This window comes from Dreissena polymorpha, chromosome 2 (assembly GCF_020536995.1).
Source record: "Dreissena polymorpha isolate Duluth1 chromosome 2, UMN_Dpol_1.0, whole genome shotgun sequence".
Lineage (NCBI taxonomy): Eukaryota > Metazoa > Mollusca > Bivalvia > Myida > Dreissenidae > Dreissena > Dreissena polymorpha.
In genome coordinates, this window is record NC_068356.1 from 19801575 (window position 1) to 19824968 (window position 23394).

At 32.1% G+C, this 23394-nt stretch overlaps 2 long non-coding RNA genes across 2 annotated transcripts; one reads left to right on the forward strand and one right to left on the reverse strand.

Moving 5' to 3' along the window:
* Positions 1-2768: 2768 nt before the first annotated feature.
* LOC127870246 (uncharacterized) lies at positions 2769-5805 on the forward strand. Its single transcript, XR_008044720.1, has 3 exons — positions 2769-2906; positions 3378-3563; positions 4434-5805. It is a non-coding gene; the product is annotated as an uncharacterized LOC127870246 (long non-coding RNA).
* A 1131-nt stretch (positions 5806-6936) lies between these two features.
* LOC127865477 (uncharacterized) lies at positions 6937-9509 on the reverse strand. The gene is made up of 4 exons (XR_008042633.1): positions 9462-9509; positions 8183-8262; positions 7540-7761; positions 6937-7052 (listed from the first exon to the last, which is right to left on the reverse strand). It is a non-coding gene; the product is annotated as an uncharacterized LOC127865477 (long non-coding RNA).
* Between the last annotated feature and the right edge of the window lie 13885 nt (positions 9510-23394).

Here is a 23394-nt window from a genome sequence, read left to right on the forward strand (position 1 = left end):
TCAACACAAAGCAAACAAACATGTTTTACTTTATTATAAAAAAGAAAAAATGCGCATGAAGAAGCATTAAAGAATGTAACAAAGAAATATGATCATGCATAGTGGAACAAATACTGAAGAAATCAATATGATACATGTGACAAGTACCATAATTGTAAGACACAAGAACAAGTAAGTATTATTACTTACATACTTAGATTTATACATCATTTGTTGGGACCGTGAACGGAACTAACTTACTTTCCAAACTTAATCATACTTATGAGCAGTTCTGATTGTCGACGTGGCAATAAACGTAATTTGGATCAGCCTCTATGTTAAGCCTAACTGACGTGAATTGTTACTGACTTGTCTGAACTGGTTCCCATGAAATCTTTTCGAAAAACAACGTCCCATAAAATGTCTTCCCACAATAATGGCCGCTAGTATAATACCGTCGGTACCTAATGATATTGAGGCAATTCCAGGAAAGACGAAACGGCTTACAATAATTTGGTAATTACTTGACCCGGAACAGAAGGATTGGAACTTATTAATAATCGTGTTGCTGAATAAAGCATTAATGTCACGAGCGTCCACGTAATTCGGGTTTATATGAAGAATAATATGAATATTTCACTGTGTATATTTAATTGTATAACACTACCTTGTTCGATTGTATAGACAATATTAAAATGAAATCAACTTATTTTACTGGCTTGGCTGTGAATTTAATCATACGTTGTTATACGGAAAAAGAGCCAATATTAGAATGGAACCGACTAATAGGCCCTGTTGTAAACTCTGTTCGCAACAATAATACGAAGCACGTTCATTGCATCAAATTACGCGTGGCGTTATTATTCGTACTAACTTTTCTAGGGCATTGACGCAGGTTATCAAATTATTGCGTTATTAAATTAGACAGCAATTGGTAGTGACAAAATGTATTCTGCTGATGTCTCAAAAGATGAATAATTTTTCCTTACAATATAGTACTTTTGCATTTTTATTTATACACAGTGCGTCATTACTATCATAACATACACATTTAAAAGGTATTCCATTAAAATGATTTATTTAAAAATAGTTGAATTCTGAAATCTGCATTCCGCCATTCGAGGACTTATCCCTGTTCCTAATAGACCTGGTCAATACCGACACACACACACACACACACACACACACACACACACACACACACACACACACACACACACACACACACACACACACACACACACACACACACACACACACACACACACACACACACACACACACACACACACAACTATCATCATTTATAACACACATTTGTTTAATAAAACTGTATACTTATTTGTCAATTACCTTTGTTTACATGGCATCCAAAATATTAAAAGAGAAAAAATGACATTATTAAGAATAAGTTGTTTAAAAATATAATACTTAGAAAATGTAATAATTATTCATTCATACTCGACGCACGTACAAATCGACGCACGAACGTACATGATTGTATTCATGTGACGATTACCCATATTTAAGTGATTTTCCTATCTTGAATGAACGTTTGACTTCAAATTTCAATGATTTGCAAATTGTGTATTTTTATCAATTTTAAAACAATAATTCAATTAATCATCACCCCATAGTGTAGTGCTGCTCAATGCTGTCAGAAAATTCCAATAATTTCGAACAACTTAATCAAGTTCACCACATGACAGTTAGTATGTTTGTAAAATTCCATTACTGTAGCAGCCAAACTATTTGAGCCATATGTGACACAATATACTTAGGCCATAAAAAGGCAATAACTATAATTTCAAATAAAGCGTGAGATCACCTGCTGGTTTTATATTTGTTTAGTTTAATCAATCTAGCAGAAAAGAAATCACTTACCGGTTATATGTTTAGAAAATGCTGTATTGTTCCTATAAAATGGGGAGTTACTCCAATTTTGTACGACAAAAAAGAACAATTAATCAAACATTCACATTGAAGTAAATATATTTGACCACTTTTATCGTATCGCTGTCTGACTTACACGTGACACATTTTTGGTGGGATGGGGGAATAAACAATGACCATAACTCCTTGTATATCGTCAACATCATATTTCTATTAGGGGTGCGAAAGTTCATATGCTGGCTAATGTTTGTAAAGTTTGATAACTTAAGCAGTAATTCTTTCTGAGGTACACACGACATATGAATCCGATGAAAGGACGGACGGACAAAGGCAAATCTATATGCACTTCCCCCAACTCTTCTGGTCGTGTGGGATAACTATAAAACTACTGACTACTGATATTTTAGACAATTTTTTTGTAGTTGTTAAGTATAAAACATCAATTTGCCGATACAATATTATTTGTTTTGACCATCTTCATAATTTATGAAGTTCTTTTTCCATTGGCATATTATTTAATACGAAATATTTAAAATGAATACAACGCAATCAGTTTTCAAAGTATCACTGTTCCTTAAAGGGACTTGTTCACACTTTGATAAATTGACAAAATTGAAAAAAATTGTTTCGGATTTGCAAATTTTCATTGTAGTTATGATATTTGCTTTAAAAAAAAAACCAAATTGTTTCCATGCTCTAAAATTTCCTTTAAATGCAATTTTTGACGATTTGAAAACCTGAAAATTATAAAGCGTCTCAGACGCGAAATGAGTTATTTTTAGTCAGAAATTGTGAATGGGATCCCAACTAGTATACCAGAATGCAGCCTGCGCATGCGCGCTGAGCTTATCCGCTTTTGGTTTACAAACAATGCATTTCATTTCTGTGATCGAAAAAAAAAAGAGAAACAAAAGCCGGAGCCAGCGACATCGCTCGAATTTATTCAATCTTGGCGACAAGACTGAGTGTTTGCAGAACCATAGGAGTATCGTTGGAAAAGACGAAGACAGGGTAATGGCTTAAACACACGAATTGTAAGTCATATTTTAGAAGCTACGTTTAGTTTTTGGCAAGTGTTGCCTTTTTACAAAGGAATTTTAGCAAAAGTTTGGATAGGTATTTAGTTTTATTGTATGGATATTTTACTTTGCAACGAAACCAGATACGCACTGATAACATAATTTGTTCATTGCGCGTTTTAAAATAAGCCTTTATGCCCCTATGCCAAGATGTTCGTATCAGTTTAATGAATTAGTTATAACTTATAAGGAACACTCCAACACGAGTCAAATGAAGCATCAAATTAATGATAAATGATGAATTATGAATGATTAATTTATTCGGTATATATTATATTATAAAATATACTGGTATGCAAATGTATATGTTATATTATGTAATCAATTATCATGATATGATAATATGATTATACAGTTTATTCCCTGATTTTAACATCAATTTTGTTGTTTCTTTATTTATATTCTAAAACAAACCTTCTTTTTAAGGTATTTAGGAAGACGTGCCGGCCAAACTATTGCAAGTTTGATTGTTCAGCATAATGTTAGATTAACAAACTCTTCACCTATGCACGGTCATCAGCCCCCGCCAGGTCCTGGCCTGTCATTTGTGTCACAAGGAAGTACCACACCTGGTCATGTGTCAGGAATTGGAGAGATAACATCTTACTTAGAGTATGCAAACAACCCTGTCTTAGCATATTTTAATTGATAAAATAATATATTTATATTCAATAAGATTCTATGTGCTTCCTAAAGTTCCTTGGTAATATAATTGCTTTATCATTTTTTTTACCAGAAACTTTTTATGTTATGAAAACCAGAGGATATCCGATAGCTGGTTTGTTTTCTGAACCGTTCAGATAACTTGCATGGTGCTTGGTCATGAAATTATTTCAATGCCATTCTACTCCAATCTCTAGTTGTACAGTTATTGTCAGTTAGTGACTCAAGTATGATAACTTCATTATATAATAAGCTCATACTGGTGAATCAAGAAGCCAAGAAAAGTATTGGTAGGTTCATAATTTAATACTGGTGAATCAAGTAGCCCAGAAAAGTATTGGTAGGTTCATAAGTTAATACTGGTGAATCAAGTAGCCCAGAAAAGTATTGGTAGGTTCATAAGTTAATACTGGTGAATCAAGTAGCCTATAAAAGTATTGGTAGGTTCATAAGTTAATACTGGTGAATCAAGTAGCCCAGAAAAGTGTTGGTAGGTTCATAAGTTAATTCTGGTGAATCAAGTAGCCCAAAAAAGTATTGGTAGGTTCATAAGTTAATTCTGGTGAATCAAGTAGCCCAGAAAAGTATTGGTAGGTTCATAAGTTAATACTGGCCAATCAAGTAGCCCAGAAAAGTATTGGTAGGTTCATAAGTTAATACTGGTGAATCAAGTAGCCCAGAAAAGTATTGGTATGTTACCTGATTGGCATGATATGAATAAAATAATGTTTAAAATAGCAAACAAATTTCATACATAGTTTTTATGATAAGTTTTAGTGTACATTTCAAAATTACAAATATGCTTATATGTTATTTCAGAGTAAATTGAAGGCAGCCAACAATTGGACGGTGGTGCCAATCAATGAAAAGAAGGGATACACGTACATGCACTGAGTACACAGAGATCATCAAGGAAAAAACCCTTCGATCAAAGTTCCTTTTTGATTCAGCTTATCCAAAGCTGATTGCCTCTACAATTGCCCCTTATATATCCACCTGCGGCTAATGAGGAGCTGCAATATCCAATAGGTCAAGGGCAAGCAACTCGGAAACAATATGAAGATTTACTCATACAAATTGGTACATGGTGTATGTAACTATGTTGTTTTAACTAACTTCAACATACCATTATTATGAATTAAAAAATTAACAAAGCTGAAATCAATAACTGACTATGGGTAGGAACATGTTGTGTGAATTTGGCAGCATGGTTTTATTGGATGTATACCACTGAGTATGAAAGTGCATGTGTGACCCTGGCTGTTTTTTCAGTCAGTAGATGACTTTAGTATTTGAAATGATGCTTGAATTTATTTGTGTAATATGAAGGCGTGACCAAATGTGTGACATTATGGTCGACTGTCCTGTCATCATCATGGTGATAAAATGTGATTTTAATAAAGTGAACTGCTTATAAACATAGGGCAGAAATATCATTGATAAAATACTGATGAACATAGCATACAAGTGCCCTGAAATGACATGTGAATATGTATTTGAGTTTTAAGTGTGTAAGGTATTGTGAATTTTGTTAATTGTTTTGTTATAAAAATATTGGATCCAAAGTATTCAATCATAGATCACTCTGAAAAAGAAGAATAAGTAAAAACCTTGTCTGGCAAATAACTACATAAACAATGGGCCAAGTTCCAGATTTTTTTGTCACAAGTCAAGACCATTAACAGGAATTGTTGACTCTTATAGGTGTTATGTATCATGATTTGTGTTAAGTTTTTTATGGGAGACCCATGATCAAACATGGTGAATTAATTGTTTTGTTATTACAATAGAGGATCCAAAGTATTTGATCATAGGTCACTCTGAAACAGAAGAATTTGTGAAAACCTTGTCTGGCAAATAGCTAAATAAACACTGGGCTCAGCATTTTCCAGATTTTTTGTCACAAGTAAAGACTATGAAAAGGAATTATTGACTCTTTTAGGTATAAGTTACCATAGTCAATGTTGAGTGCGTGCTGCACACCACATTTGTTTATGTTCCATTAACAATGACATCAAAGCACAATGCTATATATAGATTATGTATTGTTTTCCATTGTTTATCAGTCTATAAACAACCATTTATTGTAATAGCCTTACATAAACTGTCATAAAGATGATAAAGTGCTGTTAATCCATAAATAAAAAATTGGTGGAATTCAGAAATAATTTGATCTGTCAAATGTTGAAAGTTGGAAACAGTTATTTAAAATGTTATCAATTATAGTTTTGTTTCATGAATATAGAGTATTATGTTTTGTGTTCATTATGTTATGGATTTTGTTGTTTTGGTTTAAAATGTTTTAATAAATAATATGAAGAAATAAGCAGCTAGTTGTTCAATTTTGATTTATTATTACATGTATATTACACAGCAAAACATTACTGCAAGAATGTTAAGTGAACACCTTATTATAATACATGTTGAGTTCAACACTGAACAAAAGAATATGCATCAATTAAAAACGACTCATAATACATTATTATATGAAACTGCATCATGATTCAAAAGTTAAAGAGCATATAGACAGCTAAAACCTAAATAGGTGAGCCTTGCCCTAGGAAAATGGGGCTTAATGCATGTGCGTTAATTGTCGTACGAGATTAACATGTGCTGATCATACCAATCAGGCAGACAATTGCTGCTTTATTGTATTTTTTTGTTGAAAGGGAGTCTCTAATAGAAAATCCAGATAAGGCGGAAAGTGTTGCCCCTGATAAGCCTGTGCAGTCTGCACAGCCTAATCTTGGACAACCTTAAGTGCATGCATTAAACCCCCTTTTCCTAGAGCGAGGCTCAAATATTTATTAAATGATTGATTAAGTCTTCCACATAACATCTTTTAAGAAACTTTCAGTAAAACATGTTTATTTGATGACAGGCACGGCAAAATCAGTAGTAAATTCATAGTATTAATTTGTGTTACATTATAATACTTACATATTGTTGCTGGTTATAAATGTGGAAAAAGTTTGAATATGCATTGCTAAAATACATGTTAATTTTCTAAGAACTGCCCCTTTTATTTAAGGAATACTGTATGTATGCCCCTGTAATATTTCTGACAAAAGAACAAGATAAATAAATAATGATTAATAGAACAGTAAACTTGGTTTTCATTTTGTATACAAAGTATAATTATGTTCTTATTATTTACACTATATTGAAAGAAATAAGATTACATCATTTAATAAAGAATGCATTACTGAAGATTCAAATTTAAAACAACCGTTTATCCACTTAAATGTTGCAAGCATTTTTAAACAACAAGACTAAAAAAGCTGTTAACAATAATTTTATTAACTTTCCTTTCAAAAAAAAAGGCAGGTACAGTTTTGTTGTCGTCCCGTTGAAGGTGTCCATGTATCCAAAGGATGTACTGTGATCAATCTGTGTCCTCCACATCTTCAGTGTCAACACGTTGTTCCAAAACGTTTCCTGGATACGGAGAGTGAGAGGATCAGTCACCACTTAACCCTTTTTCGGAAAAATATGAACACATAAAAAACTCAAAACCCCTTGCTAAATCTATCTATATATATATATATATTAGCTGTTATTAGCTGTTATTGTCCAATTTTTAAGATGCAGGAACATAATGGCCACTGTTTCGACAGTAAATGAGTTAAATTTTCTACACTTTTGATTTTAAGCTGAGACAATTACATGATTAGTTTTACGTGTTCTATATTCATATTACAAGCAACAATATTTGATAAAGATAAAATGCATTACTAATTCCGTTAAACAGGCCCACAGACAAAAAAAATATTTGATATAGATAAAATGCATTGATAATTCCGTTAAACAGTCCACAGAAAAATAACATATTTGAAATAGATAAAGTGCATTATTAATTTTGTTAAACAGGCCCACAGAAAAATAAACATGAAAAATGGGTCATATTCAACAACAGTAAACATACTGGTCTCTGGCTTGTACAGTATTGTCAGGCCATGCCACAACAAAGCTGGTCTTCATCATGGTCTACCAAATGGACAATTCTTGCAAACACACCATCATGGTTAGCTTGAGGATGGTCCAAGCTGGGCCAGGACAGGCTGTCAGTGATAACTGCTGACTGTCTGGCAGCAATTTCCTTCAACAGCTCCTATGCTTCTGTATAAGTAAGGTGGTCTATGATATCCTTGAAAAGACATTTCTGCATTTAACAATAAATGTTTTGAACATAAAGCTAAGAATTTTGACACAAGATGTAGCTACATGTACATATAGAATTTTTTATTTTTCATGACACCACTTTTAAACATTCCTGTCATTTTTTTGTAAAATTTCAATATTCACCTAGTGTAGTGTAGGATCATTTTTTAAATTCTTTGCTCATGTAGCAACACAGTTTTACATACAAAGACTTTGTTTTATATATCAACAATTAGTGCGTTGAACTGTGTTTTTTTCTGTTTCCATTCAAGAATATTGTGAAATGACATATAAAAAATTTCAATGAAATCTCAACTTGCCTGAATATCTGAAAACATTATCTACAAATTATTTCAATATTCTCAAATGAAATCAACAGAAAAAAAAATGCAACTGAATAAGTATACCTTTTCTGTTTCTTGTACCAAAGTGACAAAATCCAGTGATCCCTTCTTCATAAACTTCTTGGTTTAATTATGGTTGTATCCTATTGAAAAAGTAAATACACAATTTAAACCTCTTTTTAAAACTATTTATGGTCTCTATTAAAAAAGTGAGTTGTAAATATGTGGTATTATTATCTTATAAGTTTTCTTTGACATTCAGGAAATCAAATCTTGGGGATATTCAAAACAATTGAAAAAAGAGGAATATCCAGAATATTCTTGGCTTTTACAAATATAATGATACATGCATTTCAGATGACCTGTATTTGATTTATTCAAAATACAATGTACTATTGAAATACACATTTATCAAAATATATACATGCTTTGCTAAATTAACAAAGAATATAAAGACAAAATACTTTAAATAAAGAAACAATAAGATGCACGAAAATAAATTGGGGCGAGTTGTCTCTTCGTTGGAGTGAGTGACCATACTTTGGGGCGAGTTGTCTGGCGCCAGCTACATGCATTTGATGCCAGGAATTACTAAATTGTGTTACTATTTTCACAAATATTTTGGTTATTCAGTTTATTTATAAAATAGCTGTGCAGAAGAAACTGATATAAATACATTAACCCTTTGCATGCTGGGAAATTTGTCATCTGCTAAATGTCATCCGCTGAATTTCTAAAATTAGCCATTTCTTCGATTTTTTTCAAAGAATACTATCAGAATAGCAAACAGTTTGGATCCTGATGAGACGCCACGTTCTGTGGAACCAAACTGTTTGCAAAGGCCTTCAAAATTCGGTTCCAGCGCTTAAAGGGTTAACTATGAGTTTTGGGTTTAAATTAATAAACTACCAGTACCATTCAAATGCATTTTAGTTAATAATAAATATCATTGTCATATAACACACAATAATGAATATGTCAATAAATGCATAGCATCTTGAATTGCCTGCCAACAAATAATGTTGTCACTGTCAGTTATGAGGAAAGAAAAAGATACTGTAATGTTTAAATGATCTCAGTACTCCAAGGCTTATGATAAATTTAATTTATTTGCGCGAATACTAAAGTTAATTCTGTATTCAACTTTGCTTTTAATTTTAGTCTCTGTCTGTAACTTAAGTGTAAACGAGAGAATCAGTATTTACGCGTTCTGTGATGTATATGCATATACTTATGTAACGAAAACGAATCATTTGATCAGTTATACTATTTTAATCTACTTTTTTAAAAAAAAAAATCATACGCACTATTGAGTTTTACAATGAAAAAAAACATATTTTACCTTCTTCTTCCGTGTTTGACAATACAGATTCCGCCATATTTGTTATTGTTGTTGTTGTCACAATGCGTGTTTATATTTAAATTTATATTTAAAATCTATATTTAGTCGGGGAAAAAACCGATCCAAGGGTCAGTGGTTCGAGCCTTGGTGCGGCTTACTTTTTTCTTTCTTATTTTAACTTTATTTATGTTTTATACTGGAGCACGTTATTTGCGATGTTTAAATTTATGAATTTAAAGCATTAAATGAAAAACTTCAAAAAAATGCAATTTAAGTGTGAACAAGCCCCTTTAAGCATTTCAGAAAAAAAGATAAAAATGTATTATATTACCAATCAGATAAATGTCAAAATCAAATATAAATATAGTTATATTATAGGTAATATAACGACCTATACTTTTTCTACACACAAAGTAAAATAATAGCCCAATGCAAACTAAAAACACAAGTCCAAACATCAAGTACAGTAAAAACCAGAAAGTCTTACCAATGCATGAATTTGTTCGCTATAAGATTACCATTGGGAACATCATGGCGTCATATACTTTATGAAATTTGAAGCTGATAAATTGGAACTTTTGATGTCCAAATAAATATTTCTGGAACTCTTTCTGAATAGAGTTTCTGACACGACATGAACCAGTATTGATAATCGTATGTGTGGGTTTGTCTCTCGTAAATATTTTCATCGTCTGTTATATGTCACCTTCGAAAATGGCTGCACTGAAAATACTGTTTTAAATTATACAATATGTCAAACACAAGATAGTATTGTGGTAAGTGGAAATATGATAGTTCGATATCGTGAATATCGGCCGGAAAACATTGATATTTAATCTAAGCTGACAGTACGTTAATGTCATTGCAAGGACGTGATTCTATGGCATTTTGGATAGGTCACAGAATGACGTATATGTTGAAGAGCAAAAACGGTTGGTCATTTAAATTTTAATATATTTGCTTTTCAAACTTTTCCGATGCTTCATATTTTGTTTCGATGATTTCCTGATAATTGTTAGATATGTATTCATTAAAAAAAAATACCTTATGAAATTTGCATATAGAAATAATATACAAAGGAAAAGTCACCAACAGATAAAAGCTTTAACAATAGTTTGCATATCAATACTTTAAAAGTATGTAGCAAATAGGTGATATATTGTTAAGTGCTAGTATATAGCATCAATATGGCACGGTTCCTTTGTTTTCTTGGTATCCGTTTAATGAACTTTTGTAGAGAACACCCGGTCGTTTCCGACAAGATTGTTTCAATATAGCCATATGCAGAAATTAGCTGAGCACACTAACATTATCTTTTTTCAAAGGAGCGCAATCATTGTAAAAGAACATATTGAAAATATTACATCGGGAATTTTGGAGACGATTGTGTTCTCATTATCTCATGCGACCGTCTTGCGCAAATGTATCTGTATCTTGTTCATAAGACTGACACTAGTTGAGCGCTTTTGAAGAGCTTCATCCAATAAATGTGTATGTGAAATATAACGCACGGATTTAGTGTTATAAGAACAACTATTTACCGGACGCACGAATCACAGTAAAACTTCAACATGTCTTTTAGCTGGCGCTGCAAACTTACATTGTTGAAAAGTTAAAGGGCGGGTGAAAATGTATGCTATTTCATGAAATTTTAAAATGGGTGAAATGTAAAGGTTAATTAACAATCGGGTGCTCTTGTCAAAGGTTATTTATTATGTGGTACAATACTAAAGGTTATAATAAAATACAAGTACTTGCAATTATTATATGTCGGCAGGCATTTTTCCAGGCTATATATATATATATATATATATATATATATATATATATATATATATATATATATATATATATATATATATATACACACATTTTATATTGAAAATATGCAACAAGCATATAATGATTGGAAGCTGAAGTGCTGTTTTGACTAAAGAGCACCTTGTCCATTTCGAATCCTAGCAGGAGCATTGATAAACATACTCCTATCTTCCTAAATTATTTTATAAGTCGCATAATTCCATCAAAAAGTTAACACTTAATCATAATCTTCATGGACACATGAGTTAAAGGGTTATCACTGGCAGATTCTGGGTGTACAAAATTGTAATAATTACCTTTTGCTTTCTTTGTCCTTAAAACTCTTCTTTTTTATAATGCATGCAAGCAGTCCAATACAGGTTAAGTGTTCCCGGAACTGCTCTGTCTGCACATGTGCACGAAAATGCTCCATCAGATTTGAAATGCTGTATTTGTTCTTTTTTAGAAGAGCCGAATACTTCTTTCCTGACGCTGGCAACTGATTTATTTCTAGAAAAGAGCAATTTGAATGAACAAAACAAATGTTATTTTAGCTTTGAATACAGGGTGCTTTTCTATGATACATTCTGCATGTTTAACAGATAAATATACGAAACTTGCAGAAGTAAGTTTAACGGTAATTATTATTTGCACACTGTGAATTTTTTTCTATCAAATATAACATCAATAAATATACAATCTGTAGTTAATAAAATAAACAAAAAATTCACATTGAATGGGTTCTTTTACCGTAAAACAGGCAGAGCTTGGAAGTTACATTGAGTTAATGTTCCACATAGATTTTACTTACTTTCATCCCCAACAACTTTTTTCTCTTTTCAGTCAGTGCACCTCGATAACTTTCTTTTCCCATGTCAACATCAGATTGTGTAAACACATTCTCCCAGAACATATTGTCATCAAATCCTATGTGGGATAAACCTGGAATGCATAGTGTATTATTGTCACTATGCTACTGGCGTATGATGTCAATTTAACTTAATCTGACGGTTTATTGATACTTTGTCTTTACTATTTTGTATTGTATGTGTCAGTTAGCAGGTGTTTATTTCATATATATTTTATGCATCTTACCTTTGGATTCCATAAAATCAGAGAACTCTCCATATTCAAAAAAGCGAAGGAATGTTCTCTGTCCACTTTTGAACGCCACAGCATAAAGAATTCCATCTGTTAACTCTGAAAGAAATTTTATGTTTCTTGTAAAATATCCTAAACATATGTCGGCAAAAAACACACCTGCAATTGAAAGTTGTACCCTATTCACTGTTCTGCTTTAATAAAATTATTCTTTGCCCAAGAAACATAATTATTGCTTTAAATTCAAGTTATTTAATATTTTTGTGTAATAAACATACAATGGATAGATGACCAATGCTTATAAACATGGGTATATTATAAAAGTTATTTGGAAAAAATCTATCTTTATACTATCCTCATTTTCCATATATGTACAATGTCAATTATAGTAATTTATACAAATAAATGGTCCTCATGCAGCAGCCACACATTCCATAGTATGGCTCCCAACAGCGCTAGGGTAATTAAATAAAATAAAGTTGTGAAATCCTTAAAGTAACAGTCAGATTGCGTTTGAGAGAATCGGGACACTGTTAAAATGGAATCTGGACACTATCTCAACATATTTGATCATAAAATTAAATATCAATTTCAAGTCCAAAACCTAAATTAATGTCGAATTGTTTACATACTTGATTTCTGACGCTGTAAGCTCAACAACCGCAGTAAGAACAGAAAAGTGTGATTGAGACTTAACCTAAGCTTAAAAGAGATCCAATGTGTTATGGGTATTTCATAATTGAACACAAACTTTTTTTGTTTTATTATTCTTTCATTGAGACTTCAATTGTTCAAAACATTTTGGAAATTTACCTGATGTTGCCATATCAAACAAGGTATTTTCCAGGAGAAACAAGAAATAGTTTCGGTGGAAATACAGCGATTCAACAAATATGAGATTTTATGATGGCGCTGTATGGCTGGTCCACAGGTTTTCAGGTTTTCTTTTACTGTGTCTTACCATTCTGAAAACAACAGCAACATAACTCAGTAACTGCAATAGGACATAATACAACATTTAAATAAATAGAACTGAACACAATTTGTCATGAAAACAAGACTTTCCCACTACCCATTCGTCCCATTGGATACCGTTATGTTATATATAGCAATACAATAATAATAAAAAATAATACAAATAATTGTAATTGCTTAGTAGTAGTAGTAGTAGCAGTAGTAGTAGAAGTAGTAATAATAGTAGTAGTACAACTACTGCTAGTATAAATAGAAGTAGTAGTAGTAGTAGTAGTAGTAGTCGTAGTAGTAGTGTAGTTATGAAGTAGTACTAGTAGTTGTAGTAGTCAGTAGCAGCAGCGGTAGTAGTAGTGGTAGTAGTAGTATTATAGTATATTTGTAGTATATGATAATGGGTAGTAGTGGTAGTATGTAGTAGTGAGTATTAAGTAGTAGTAGTAGAAGTAAGTAGTATAGTAGTATTCGTTAGAGAATAGTAGTAGTAGTTTGTAGTAGTAGTAGTAAGTAGTAGTAGTATTAGTAGTAGTAAGTAGTAGATGTAGTGTAGTAGATAGTAGTCTAGTAGTAGTAAGTAGTAGAATTAAGTAGTCGTCCCCCCCCCACCATGTAGTAGTAGTAGTAGTAGTAGTATTAGTAGTAGTAGTTATTAAGTAGTAGTAGTAGTAGTAGTAGTAGACAGTAGTAGTAGTAGTAGTAGTAGTAGTAGTAGTCTAGTAGTAGAGTAGTAGTAGTAGTACATGTAGTATTAGTAGTACATGTAGTAGTAGTAGTAGGTAGTAGTAGAGTCGTAGGTAGTAGCAGTAGTAGTAGTAGTAGCAGAAGCAGTAGTAGTAGTTGTAATACTAGTCAGTACAACTACTTTCTAGTTTTAATAGCAGTTGTTGTCGTAGTTGTTGTTGTATTAGTAGTACCAGTAGTAGTAGCAGTAGTAGTAGTTGTAGTACTAAAGAAGTAAAGTAGTAATAGACGCAACAACAGCAGTAGTCGCAGCAGCAGTGATAGTAGTACAACTACAAGTAGTGGAAGTAGTTTAAGAAGAAGTAGCAGCAGTAGAAGCAGCAACCATGGCAGTAGTAGTAGAAGTAGTAGTAGTAGTAGTAGTAGTAGTAGTAGTAGTAGTAGTAGTAGTAGTAGTAGTTAGTAGTAGTAGTAGTTCAGCTAGTAGTAGTAGTAGTAGTAGTAGTAATAGTAGTAGTAGTAGTAGTAGTAGTAGTAGTAGTAGTAGTAGTAGTAGTAGTAGTAGAAGTAGAAGTAGTAGTAGTAGTCAGTTGAAGTAGTAGTAGTAGTAGTAGTAGTAGCATGAGGGTCTGTAGTAGCAGTAATTAATAGTAGTAGTGGGCTCCAGTGCTCCAGCTAGGCCTCAATGGAAGGGCGCTCTGCCCTGCCCTTCCGAGATCCCGCCCTGCCCTTTTATTAAAAAAAAAATAATTTAAAAAATAAATATAGGCTATTTGTTGGATTCGGTTGATTATCGATTTTAATTCACGAGTGATCATAGTAGTAGTAGTAATAGTAGTAGTAGTAGTAGTAGTAGTAGTAGTAGTAGTAGTAGTAGTAGTAGTAGTAGTAGTAGTAGTAGTAGTAGTAGTAGCAGCAGTAGCAGCAACAGCAGCAACAGCAGCAGTAGTAGTTATAGTAATAGTAGTAAAAGTAGTAGTAGCAATAGCAGTTTCAGTAGTAGAAGTAGTATATTATTATATTATCCTGCACCCAAACTTCTCATTAATCAACCTAAAATGTGTGCTGCAGTTGTTTACCCATTATATAAACATTGCCTGCAAAAGTATGTAAAAGCCAGTACTATGGTTTACAATTAACAGCAATCAACATCATGCTAGGATCACAGAGTAAACATAAAGATAAGAAGGTACTTGGGCCATTAACCAGCTGTTACCTATTTTGCCAATGTACAACTGCAGGTGTTAAGAATATGGTACACATCATTAAATTGTTGTTAATAGCTGTGAATGCAACTCCATGAAAAAATGCAATTACAAGGTTGTTTCATGGCTAAGTTGCCATGTATATGCTTATGTTAAAGCACAACACAATATTGTGACTTTTAGTGTCCAATATTTACAGTTCAATACAATTACAAAAAAATGGTCAAAACCTTAATAATTATGTAATACCACATAACTATCATTGATATACCAAGAAACATAAGGCATTTATATTTACTAGCTATTTAAGAAATAACCACTATACAGTGATTTTTTAATTTTAAGATTTATCAGCCTGTGACTTTTTCATTGAGAAAAAAAGCGCGATAAACCATGAAATTGGGAAAATAAACATTATTTAAATGATTACAAATATAACAGTATACAAATTGTTTATCAGTGTATGTTTTATTGCTTTCTAAATTTTATATTATAAAGTGCTAGGCAATTAAATTGCTGTATAATAAACTCAATAAACTAATTATTGAGTTTATTGGAAAAGTAAAGCATACTTTTTGGGAAATTTTTGTCAGAATTTTGGGGAAAATGCTACTTTTTGCCTCTTTTTACTTTTTGCAATTGGAAAACAGCCTGTAAGAGCATAGAGGCTGTTATTTTGGGTGAAAAAAAATAAATGCTATACAAGAAACTTATGCAATGAAAGACAAAGTCAAACCTTGTGGGACAGATATTTGAAAAATATGTGAATAGTTTCAGGCTGTGCATGTGTGGAATTCATTTCATAGCTACTAACAGCACTGTTCTTTCTGCATTTTGTGGTCAACGTGCATCTATATTTGTATGATATTTAATATAAATATACTTAGTCTAACTTTAGTCTTAGCAATAAAAATGCTATGGACTTACCTCTTTCTTGAACAGCAGAATGAGACAGATTCACAAGTTCTGGCCGTTGTGAAGCAATGGAATCTCTGTTTGAAAATGAGCAATGAAATAAAAATTCAATAATTCAATATTTTAAGATTTTATTAGATCTACTACAAGGTTCTTTAATTTATTTAAAAAAAAAAAATCTTACTAGAAAAGTCATTTTCCATACCCTATTTTTTTCTTAATTGTGTTCTATTGACTATTGTAGAATGGGTCAATGGGGGGGATTTGCAGGTGAGTATGCTAGCTTTAGTTTGTTCAACGTTTAAATTATTATTGGATTGACAATCAATCAATAGAGAAAAAAAACACTTCATATTAAGTGGCCGAATATACAGGAAAAGAGTATACGTCGGAACAGCGACCTATCCAGGTCGGAAATAGGTGACGCCAAATGTGGGTCAAACTAAGTTATTGTTAGATGATAAATGCTGCATCGCAAACGTTTAGTATGTTGAACAAAATATTGATTTGGCTAATAGCAAATTAATGATGCGGAGAGATGGGAAATCTAACTAAATTTCGAAACCTTAAAGATTTCTTAATTGTAGAATACCACGTTTGCCTTAAATTTTATGTTAGCCTAACAATATTTTCTTAATGCACAAAATTTGTAATGATTTCAAAAAAGTAGCGCTGTTAAATCTTGATATGATCATCAAACTTACCTGTTCCAACTGCCTGTCACATGCTCTAGGCGAATCAGCCATTTATTGGAATTATTCCTCTAAACAAATAAATAAAACGCAAATCTCACTGACTCGTCCAAGCGTCCGCCATTACTATGTAAGCTATTCTTGGAAACGCAGCATCGCTGATGCTGATATGCGTCACGTGACTACTTTTTGTAAGGAATACTCTGATTGGTTCCTACCATTCGGCATGTTCATAGTTTGTTTACCAAGCGGCATCTTGAGTGGTTTTAAAATAAACCAGGGACCAACTTAACCTCACGAAAGTTCATAAAGGAAGACAGAAATGAATGTTATCATCAAAATTGTATGTACTATAGACAACTAAAATTAATTTATCAAAGTGCTGAAGACACTGAAGTTGTTCGCTATTGCATAATTTAAGACGCAATGCATTTTTTAAAATTAATCGCAAGTTTGAAATGAACACAAGCCATTCAAATTCATAAAGAGTTTGTCTTAACGCACGGGTCGAGATGTGAATGCACTTTTTCTCATCCTATTTATTTTATAGAGATAACTTAGAAAAAATAACAACAACATTGCTTTTTCGACGTTCTCAAAGCATAGAAAGTATGATAAAATGGTAATAAGAACTGAATATAAAGAAAATAATAATATAAAGAAAATTTTCAATCGCCATCATATTAAACGAATATTGTTGGAATATCGAATACCTATCTCACTAAAATTATAATTTCATGAAGGAAATTCCCTGTACAAAACTTTTGATCTTAGACACCATACACAAATTCAAAATATACAATAATATAATTGATGAAAATAGATAAAAAATAAATACTTTTACTCACGAACTAGATAGTCATAAAGACAGCCCTGTTGATCCTTACTTTTTTGTTTATGCATTACGTGTTACCCTAGCAGTTCACACGGTGTCAACCACTCTGACCTAAACATGGGTATAGAGCACAAATGCGCTTTTCGGCATAGCTGATTTTCCCAGCTTTTCACCTTAAATGACTTTTATATTATGCCTGCAGACACGCACGAATATATTCAAATATTTTATAGGCTGATTCGAGATAAAACCTCTGAACTTTGGCTACATCACTGTGTCCTTGCCCAGCGTAAAGGATGTAGCACTGTTCGGCATAATATCAAAGATGTCATAACATTGTAACGACTATTATGACTAAAAAGGTTACACACCCGTGTATCTTCTACACATTGACAATCAAAGATACGGCTGAGAATGTTGCTAGGTTATTCTGGTTTTACACATGGACTTTATTTTCCGTTCCTGTTGAAATAGTAATAATTCGATTTTTTTATATTCTTTTAAAGGGAGTGAAATATTTATATGCAAGCGTGTAATAACATTACCTGATCGTGCTTGTTCATCAATACTTCATAGACACCAAGGAAACGGACTCGAGAGCGTTTCATATAAGCTTAGGCTTGTTATGCAATCGAGCTTAAATAAATAGGTTAAACAAAATACTTCTCCGAGCATTGTATTACAGCTATTTAATAGGATTCAACTATTAAACTCAGAACTGATGTATTTTTATTTATTTTTGTATGGCATATTACATGACGTTTTGACCATGTTGCGTGTTTGATTATCTACATACACCTTGTAATTAATAAGCTCCATTCAAATTTTAAGTTATTACACATATCTTATTACGAATGTACTACCGATAGTTGTTTATATTAGATCCTAGTATTTAATAATACATGTATGTATTATTGCAATGAAATGTATTACTACTTTTTTTAATCATAAACTATTTACATTGTAAACACTGAATGCTTACTATGTCGACTTGGACATTGGCCTTTTGGATGTATTGTTTAATCAACTTATAGAAAAAAACTTGTAAAATCAGTTTATGTTTGTGATAAACGACAGTAACTTTAAAATACGTTTGTGTAAAGTATATTAATATCAAAATAAGCTTTAAAACAAATTACAACTTCAACTAATGAGCTACCTTTACGTTTACATTTTAAGTTACCTTTACCTTAATATTTTGTAGATCATCAAATAATTGCAATTCAGCATTGATACAATTTTACAGTCATGCTTTACATACTGTTATGACAGATAGCATCTTAGAATTAAAAGCATGTTTGGTTTATAAGACCAGTGCGTGGTTTTAATAGTTCAACTACTTATGAATATACATGATGGTAAGTGTTGACTCAGGATGTATGATTACAAACAATACATACAGGGCAAGGATATTTACCACATACCTTACAATGTCTTTTGAATACTGTTCGACTCACTTTCAAAAGTAAAGATAGTGTGTAAATAGATGAGGAAATCAGTTATTAGATGATATTGTTAAATTGCTTTGTAATTTAAAAAGAAGTTTCTAGTTATAACTATTTTTGGTTGCAAATGGCCAGCTTAATAAATTCTTGGGGGTCAAACATGGCCCCGGCATTTGAATGGTAGAGTAACCATAGCCAATCGCGTTATTTACTTTAAATACAGAAGTACAAAACGCTCGCATATTCGTTACCTGCAATATTTCGAAGACGCACACCGTAAGATATCTGTGTGTGTTAATACAAACATATGCGTTTTAACGCGGGTAAAAAAGCTCTCAAGTTATTATAAAATGCAGAACAAAGTAACGCAATTACCTGGTCTCAACCTTCTTACATAAATAATCAGGTTCTTCTTAAATTGGTTTTAATTCGTTTCCCCGGAGAACAGTGGATCAATGATTAACTTGACACGTACAATCCAAAGTTCCGGAAATATAATAAGGGATGTGATTATTTTAGAAAGATGTGTATGTGTAGTGCTCATATATTAAATGGAATAAATAATTTGACATGTACACTTGCGTGTTGTGTAATATAGTTTTATTTTGTGTTTATGTTGTTTTATGAACACTAATACGAGTATACAATAAACACAACTTTCAGTCCGTACAAACATGAACTCGAATCCCAGGCCGAATAATTTCTATGCAATGAGGTTCCTTTGGTATTATATATGCATCGCCAAATGCGTTAAAATAAATTACACATGCTGTTTGAATATCAGTATTACATACTGTCCATATTTTACTGGCAATTTCCTAGTTATAGTTTCAACGTTTACCGATTAATGTGGTTGATTTAGTTGTTTGGTTCTTCCATTGTATTCTTGATATAAATTGTCAGGCTTTGCGGTTTCTTGCCTACCAATTGTTTTGTCATGGAAAGTATTTACACGGTATTAAAAACACCCGCAGAGATAAATAAATATACCATATACGCACTTCCAAGAACGTTCGCTGAATAGAATTGGGTTCATTCATGAACATTACTTAATTGAAATCTGAAAATTGCCTGATTCCACAAAATAACGATTCTAGGAAATTATTTTGCCAGCTTTACGCATCTTAGGTTAAGCGGAGTGACTGTAAAAGAAATTCTCACATTACTTATAACATTGAGAAAACATTAAATTGGGTTGCATATTTTGAGCTTTATTTGATTAAACTCTAAATTTAGAGGCACAATTGAAGGAAGATTTTGATTAAGGAAATAAACATTTGTATTATATATATGGTTATATTGTTATTTTTTACATTTAATTAGTCATCAGACGTATCTTCCTTTTTCACTGAAGATGCAAAGGTCAATGTTACCAATGACTTAGTTAAAAAAAAATAGATTGACATTAAAGCCGATATATATCGTTAAGGTACTTAATATTCGGTTTGCATATTATAAGGATTACTCGATTTACGGTGTAGGATTTGTACTCTTTGACTACTGGTATGAAATCTCAAAGGCTTCAATGGAATCATGGAAAAATTGTTATAAAAGTTGTCATAACTAAATATTATCTTAAGTAGCTAATACCTGGTCGATGAACTGGACTGCTGTAAATGATCATTCATTCGATCTGTGCTGCAAATGTCAGGGTTATGATGGTATTAAATAATCAGTAAACACATCATAGTTTTTCGTAACATGACATTCTCATTACAACTCATATAAAGAAAAAATAGTATTTCCTTTATTTCATATAAGCCTAGTGGAAAAATCCACAATAAACTTGTTCTTTTTTGTTCAAATATAAAGTAACCCATATACAATGAAATAAAATTGGTCAATTAGCAAAATTGTGTTCATCACGAATGTCAATTCTATTTGTAATTTGTATTTTATCGGCTTTCAAATGGATTTCAATTTTAAAATGAGTGCGCATATCTTGATTTTGAATCAAATAAAAGTAATCTTACGTTAAAATATAAAGGGATACTAAAGTAAATAACATAGAAAACAATCGTAAGAATAGTACACAGTTGCTTTAAAAAGCTTGGTTCCGCCTGACCTGTCAAATACACGTTTACATGCAAAGCGCCTCGTTTGTTTATCATGTTTATGTGCTAATGGAAAGTGTAACTTTGTTCCCAAGTCGATTGTGGTGCAGCAGGTACCAAACAAAGCACATCTTATGCATCGAACCATTAATCATGTATTTAACTGTTTTATTGTTTCAACAATCTCAGTTGAAAGTTACCCGACGTCTATTTGTAGCATTCTGTCACCAAGGGAAACGACCTTACCTGATATAGTTTATAGTTGTAATGACGTATGTTATGCAGAATATGCCCCCTTATCTTGTAGGGAGATATATTTGATATGATGTATGTGTGTTTTGGAACGCAATAAAATGGGCGTAAGTGTTAGTTTAATAGTTGGCTGTTGTATGATCTTCGTTACATATTAAATGCGATGAGAAATATAAGAAACGTTTGCCTCTTTAATCGTTATAAGAAGAACGTCAGAGTGAATTTAATTAAACGAAATTATTACAATTAACAGTTGGGATTAATGATGGCAATATAGCATATTGTGTTGAATATGTGCCAAACATCGTAACATTTGGATCATGTCGTTGACTATATAGTTCATTCCTGAAAATCAAAAATCTGAAGAGGGTTAGCTGAAAATCAAAAATGGATATATAATAACTACGATTTGGGCTGCATCATAACGTCAGTAAATGCCAAGACCACAACTAATTTGATAAATATACGTGTATAATGTATCGCATTTGATATCATACCGGACATATTTAACAGCTTCTTATTTTCCCCCGATTCTATCCTTTGCGATTTCATAAGAGATTTGTTACGTGTTTGATGGAAGAAAACACGTGTGTTCTTTTCCTTTACATTTGGTTGATTTGTATTTAAAAGCTGAATAGAAAGTTCAAACGAGTTGTATTAAGAGGTTGATTTAGACACATCTCCAATAATACATGTTAGGACTCGAACATTATAAAATAATAAGGCGTCGTTATGTCATATAAAGATGATCTTATTTGAACAATATTTTGTGATGAACACAAACAACATTCGAAATGGCATTATGTGAGATTGTTCTCTATTTACATTTTTTTCCCATTGAATTACTCTTTTATTGGTAGGAGGTGAACGTCTAGATAATAAAGGCTTGTATTGAAGCCGAAACAATCACGTGTGGCACGTTTTAACATCCACTCTCATGTTTATGTCACTTGATTTCCGCTGGACTAGTAATGACAGGATGCAATGACACATTTGTAATAAGTCGCAGCACTCCCACCGTGCGATGTCTTTGTCCAAATATCTTTAATTTGAGCTTTCTCTGAAGAACTCAATACATTATTATAGCTCTTCATACAAGGTTACCGTTATCCTTACGTAGTGCGATGTATCGGATCATGAATCGTATGTGACATTAATTGCGAAGAGATCGGCACAACAGTTTTGCATTATGGCTTTATGTGAATATGTTCTTTATAAAAAACAATAAAAGTGAATTTTTGAGAAATTATAAAGTAGTATAGCTTGATAAATCAGTAAGCTGTTTTACCCAGTTACTAAAATAGTATTTTGGTATTGCAATAATGCGTTTGCTGTTAGGTTCTTCAGTCACGTTCTAAATGGGTGATTATATCACTTAACTTAAAGCATATTTAAGAATAATGTTTGCATAACATGTAGGTAATTGACCAATATGTATTGCCAGTTGTCACGTTTATTTTTACCTGAGTGTGGTTTATAAGAATGTTTACAATGGACACGATATGCGTCATACCATGCATGGACAGAAAATATGAACAAACAAAATCTAAAAAGGTATCGAGTATCACACTATATTAAACATGAACAAACGCTCTAACGATATAACTATACAATATATTTATAAGAAATGGAGATCGTGGAAGAAATGGCGACCCTAAATGTACTTGTAGGCGGGAATATAACAGACGACAATCACATTTAATACATACTCCATTACTCCATACAGCGTTATGATTTTATAATATTTACGATTTATATGCAATCAAGTTTATATATATATATATCTATTATAATATTTAGTAACACACATAAAGACATGATCGGAAAAGCAAGAGCCGCGGCAAAATAGATTTGTACGTCCAGGCACCGCGGGCCTGCTGTGCTAAAACCGCCTGGGGAAATACCTGATATCGAAACGATAATAGCCAGGCATAATTACACAAAATCGTACAATACTACATTAAAATGGCAAACTGGTTAA